The following is a 6,000-nucleotide window of genomic DNA, read 5'->3' as shown; positions in this document are numbered from 1 at the left end:
CTTGCCAGATTACTTTCCTAAAAGGCTATAGCAATTCATGTTTCTACTGGCATTATATGAGAGTCCCCTTTCTTTATTGTTTCCACTATTTGTTGGCAAATCACTCTTTAATTATTATGATTTAAAAATATGACTACTTGTAGAGGCTTTAAAACATTCTGTCAGTCAACATGTCAGAAATTCCTTAAACATTTTCTGATTTTTTAAAGGTTATTTATTTATTTATTTATTTACTTTAGTAATCTCTACATCCAGCATGGGGTTCGAACTTAAGACTCAGAAATCAATAGTCACATGCTCTTCTGACTGAGCCAGCCAGGTACCCCAACATTTTCCTGTTTTTGGTCATTAGATTGTTTCCCTTTTTTGCTGTAATAAAATTAATAACCCAGAAATGGGCATATTTTATACGTAAATATGTCTTTTCCAGTGATGCTTACAATGATGCTTATATTTTGAAAGAAGAGAGAAGATTACATAGTTATAGCTTCCCCACGTTCTTTGCTTTGTTGTTTTTCTTCCTGTGTGCCTTTCTTTCATTTCACTGATAATATTCTAGGTGGACAGGGAGGGGTATGAGAAAGGCAAAGGGTTAAAACATATAGATTTTTTAATTGTTTTTTAATTCTATTTACATATGCTATTCCTGTCCTTCATTACCAAAGTGATCTAGAATTGCTATTAAGCCATTATTAGTTCCTTACTTTTACCTTATACATAGTAAATTTCTCATTTTATTGATGGAGGATGCATCAGTGATACAATGATGTAAGAATACCCTGGCATTGTCTGGAACCTACCAAAGCAGCTTGACTCTGTTTTCTTAAAGAAGTTCTAAAAAGCATCAATCCTTACTTCCCTGAAAAAAAAAAAAAAAGAGAGAGAGAGATGAGGGACACCTGGGTGGCTCAGTCAGTTAAGCGTCTTTTTTTTTTTTTCTTAAGATTTTATTTATTCATTTGACAGAGAGAGAGGGAACACAAGCAGGGGGAGTGGGAGAGGGAAAAGCAGACTCCTGCTGGGCAGGGAGCCCAGTGTGGGGCTCAATCCTAGGGCTCTGGGATCATGACCTGAGGTGAATGCAGACGCTTAAGGACTGAGCCACCCAGGTGCCCCTAAGCATCTGTCTTTAGCTCAGGTCATGATCCTGGGGTCCTGCAATATAGGGGAGTCTGCTTCTCCCTCCCCCCGCTCATGTGCTTTCTCTTTCAAATAAATAAATCTTTAAAAACAAAGAAACAAAAAGATGAAATTTATATCTTGGTACGATGAATGGTATATAATGTATGAGTAGATAAATAATATCCTTTTCTGTATTCTTTTCCCTTAAACATTAGCTATTAGAGTAAGAATGCTTCGATTGCAGAATTCTCACTTGAGCAAGGTTTTTATATAACATTATTCATATTCTTGGCCTTGGATGCCAATTAAGTCTCTCAAGTCTAAAATTGCTTTGTTTGCTTTTTAAAGAAATCTGCCCACCTTACAGACCTACAAGTTAACTAACCAGCCTGTTTTGTTTTGTTTTGTTTTTTCTCCCAGAGGACTTTGCTCTGTTGGTTTCTTGCCAGCTCTTACTTTCAAATTGAAATAGTTCAAGTTTCTCTGTTTCTAGAACATAGAATTCATTATGCCTGGATTTTTGCCAACAATGTCCCTCTCATGTTTTTAAAACTAAGATGAATGTTACAGAATGACCTAGTGGGCTTGACCCTCAAGTGGAAGTCAGGCGTTGATGTATTAGATGCCTGCATGGCTGATCTGCTCTGGGGAGCAGGGCTGCTAGGGCAGCGGGATTCTGGGAGGATGGGAAGGGCATCCAGGGTGAAGCCTAGGAACTGGGGTGGAGAAATATGTGCAAGAGATTAAGTAAGATTTGGCTGATATGAGGCAAGGCTTAGATTCTTTCTCTGTCCTTAGGGCTCCGGCGGGTCTCTGCCATAAAAAGGGTATAGTCATTCATTCCTATTGGCCATTTGGGGAGAACACAGAAAGCCAGGTGACAGAGAATATTTATCAAGGGCTCTGGGAGGAACCACTCTAGGTTTGTTTTGTTTTGTTTTTCGATTTTCTTTTTTTTTTTTTTAAGATTTTATTTATTTATTTGACAGACAGAGATTACAAGCAAGCAGAGAGACAGTCAGAGAGAGGAGGAAGCAGGCTCCCTGCTGAGCAGAGAGCCCGATGTGGGGCTCAATCCCAGCACCCTGGGATCATGACCCGAGCCGAAGGCAGAGGCTTTAACCCACTGAGCCACCCAGGCGCCCCTGTTTTTCGATTTTCAATGCTCTTTTCTTTTCCTACCTACGCAACCCTGCTTATATTGTATCTACCACTACTGAAAAGGTACAGAACAGAAGTTTTAGGAATGTATACATCAGCATAATCATACAGCCAAATGAATTTTTCATTTGTGCGGCCCTATTGAATGACATAAAGAAATTCCTTTGCTTTTTAGGTTACTTTCTGGGAGTGTGTAAGAGTCTAAATATTTTTCTCTTCTGGGTGCCTGGGTGGCTCGTTCGTTAAGTGTCTGCATTCAGCTCAGGTCATGATCTCAGGGTCTTGGGATCAAGTCCCACACTGGGCTCCCTGCTCTGCGGGAAGCCTGCTTTTCCCTCTCCCATTCTCCCTGCTTGTGTTTCCTCTCTCGCTATCTCTCTCTCTATCAAATAAATAAATAAAATATGTTAAAAAAATAATTTTTTTCTCTTCTAATTGGTTATATAGTTTTTAACTTTGACTTTTACTTTTGGGATAATTGTAGATTGACATGCAGTTTTGAGAAATAATGCTAAGAGGTGTGCCTGGGCGGCTCAGTCATTAAGTGTCTGCCTTCAGCTCAGGTCATGATCCCAGCATCCTGGGATCCAGCTCCCTGCTCAGCGGGAACCCTGCTCTTCCCCTGCTTGTATCCCCTCTCTCACTGTCTGTCTCTCTGTGTCAAAAAAAAAAAAAAAAAAAAAAAAAAAAAAAGAATGCTAAGAGATCCTGGGTACCCTTTACCCAGTTTCTCCCAATCATAACATTATGCAAAGCTATGGTATAGTATCATTGTGCGATGCATTTATCTACAATATCATTAACATTGATATAATCAAGATATACAACATTTCTTTTTTTATTTTTTATTTTTCTTTAAGATTTTTATTTGTTTATTTGACAGAGAGAGAGATCACAAGTAGGCAGAGAGGCAGGCAGAGAGAGGGAGAAGCAGGCTCCCCGCTGAGCAGAGAGCCCAATGCAGGGCTCCATCCCAGGACCCTGAAATCATGACCTGAGCCGAAGTCAGAGGCCCAACCCACTGAGCCACCCAGGTGCCCCTCCTTTTTAATTTTTATTATTTATTATTTTTTATTTTTTAAAAAAGATTTTATTTATTTGAGACACAGAGAGAGAGAGAGAGAGAGACAGTGAGAGCAAGAAAAAGAGAGAGAGAGCGAGCACAAGCAGGGGGAGTGGCAGGCAGAGGGAGAAGGAGGTTTCTTGCCAAACAAGGAGCCCAATGTGGGACTTAACCCCAGGACCCTGGGACCATGACCTGAGCCGGAGGCAGCCACTTAACCAACTGAGCCACCCAGGTACCCCGATGTATAACATTCCCATCACCACAAGGATCTTTTATATTACACTTCTATACTCACATATCCCTCCCTTCTTCCCTGACCCTTTCACTATCCCTTGTTAACTGCTAATCTACTCCATTTTTGTAATTTTGTCATTTTAAGAATGTATAGAAATGGAACCATATGGTCTATAACTTTTGGGTATTGGTTTTTTAAACTTACCAAAAATACCTGGAGATTTGTGTATGTTATCAATGGTTCGTTTTGTTTGCTTGTTTATTTAATTGGAGAGTACTCTTTTATAGAATCTATATACTATAGCTTGTTTACTGTTCACTCATTGAAGGATATCTGGGTTGTTTCCAGTTTGGGGCAGTTACAAGTAAAGATGCTATGAACATCTGTGTACAGGCTTTTATGCAAACGTAAGTTTTCATTTCTCTAAGATAAATGCCTAGGAGTGCCATTGCTGGGTCTTGTGGTAGTTGCATGTTTAGTTTTATAAGAACCTGCCAAACTCTTTTCAAGAGGGAGCAGAGCAGTTTACATCCCCACCAGCAATGTATACGTGATCCAATTTCTTCACATCCTTGCCAGCATTATATGTTGCCACTATTTTTTATTTTGGTTATTCTGAAACAAGTGTTGTGATATAGCATTATGGTTTAACTCTGCATTATTTTCCTGATGATTAATGATGTTGAACAATTTTTCATGTGCTTATTTGCTATCTGTATATCCTCTTTAGGAAATATGGTCATGGTTTTTGCCCGCTTTCTTACTGAATTGTTGGATTTTAAAAAAATATTTATTTATTTATTTTAGTTGTTGAGTTTTTTTTTTTTAATTTTAATTTTATTTATTTGACATAGAGAGAGAGATCACAAGTAGGCAGAGAGGCAGGCAGAGAGAGAGGATGAAGCAGAATCCCTGCTGAGCAGAGAGTCCCATGTGGGGCTCAATCCCAGGACCCTGAGATCATGACCTGAGCTGAAGGCAGAGGCTTAACCCACTGAGCCACCCAGGTGCCCCTAGTTGTTGAGTTTTAAGTGTTCTCCATATATTCTGGATTCTAGTTCTTTGTTGGGTATGTGGTTTACAAATATTTTCTCTTGGTCTGTAGCTTAACTTTTTATCCTTTTCACAGGTTTTTCAGGGAAAAAAATAATTTTGAGAAATCCATTATATTACATTTTCTTTTATGGTCTGTGCTATTGGTGTCAAGTGTATGAACTCTTTGACTACCCCTAGATCCTAAAGATTTTTTCATATTTTTTTCTAAAAGTTTTACACTTTACAGTTAAGTCCTTGGCCACATATTTACATAGCTATAGATGCCTGCTGTCTGAAATAAGCCTTAGTACTTGCAGTTCTTTCTGTTCTAATTTTCTTTCTCAAGTATCTATTGACTCAAGTCACTGATACCAAGTCATGGATACAATTTCTGATAAGGCACATGATTCTGACTTTGTAATGAGTCAGTTGAGTGATGTACTTAAAAGTATGACCTTGGGAGCCAGACTGTTTGAGTTCAGATCCTGGGACCATCTCTCCCAAACTTTGTGATCTTTCTCAAGTTACTTAATCCCTCTGAATGTCAATTTTTCAGTCCATTAACACCTGCATGAAAATAATAATAATACCTATGCCTAAAGATTGTTGTGAGAAATAAATGAAGTATTAAGTGTAAAAATGCTTAGCTCAGTGCCTGACACATACACAGACACATCACACTCAATGCAGATTCTCTAGACACTTTCCCCAACTCAGAGTCTCCTTCCCCACACCCTCCATTTCTTCCTCTCTGCCTCTCTGCCTCTCTCTCCTGGTCCTAATATTCTCCTTCCTTTATGAAATCTTCTCAATCTCCTTTGGCATTTGAAAGATTTTTCTGTCTCCAAACTATCATAGTACCCATATATGTGGTCAGGTTAGCGTTATTGTTTCATGGGCATAATATGCCTACATATACATAATATTATGTACACCGTAATATCTCCTAGAGAGCAAACCCCTCACCGTCCTCCATGGAATATAGCTCTATGCTGGGCAAGTGGCAAGTCCTCAACAAGTCCCCAATACACTGATAGAGCGTATCTCAATTACAGCAGGTTTTGTGCAAAGCAACTTGGCAAAATGAATCCAAAGTCTTAAACACTTTGACCTAGTAATTTACTTTTTTCAGAATCTATCCAAAGAATGTTCAGATATAGGAACAAAAATTTATACATAGGAATATTTCTCATACCCTTATCTGTAAAAGTAAGGACTTAGAAAGACATAAAGATACAGCAATAAAAAATCAGGAATCATGCAAATTCTATCTGTTTTTTGTTTGTTTGTTTGTTTGTTTGTATTTTTGCAAATTCTATTTGTATGATAGAATATTATACCATTAATAAGATTCCATTTTCCTAATCATGGATGATACAGC

This window comes from Lontra canadensis, unplaced genomic scaffold (genome assembly GCF_010015895.1).
Source record: "Lontra canadensis isolate GAN:19392208 unplaced genomic scaffold, GSC_riverotter_1.0 scaffold1, whole genome shotgun sequence".
Lineage (NCBI taxonomy): Eukaryota > Metazoa > Chordata > Mammalia > Carnivora > Mustelidae > Lontra > Lontra canadensis.
The sequence above is the reverse complement of the archived record's forward strand: the minus strand, read 5'-3'. Positions refer to the sequence as shown.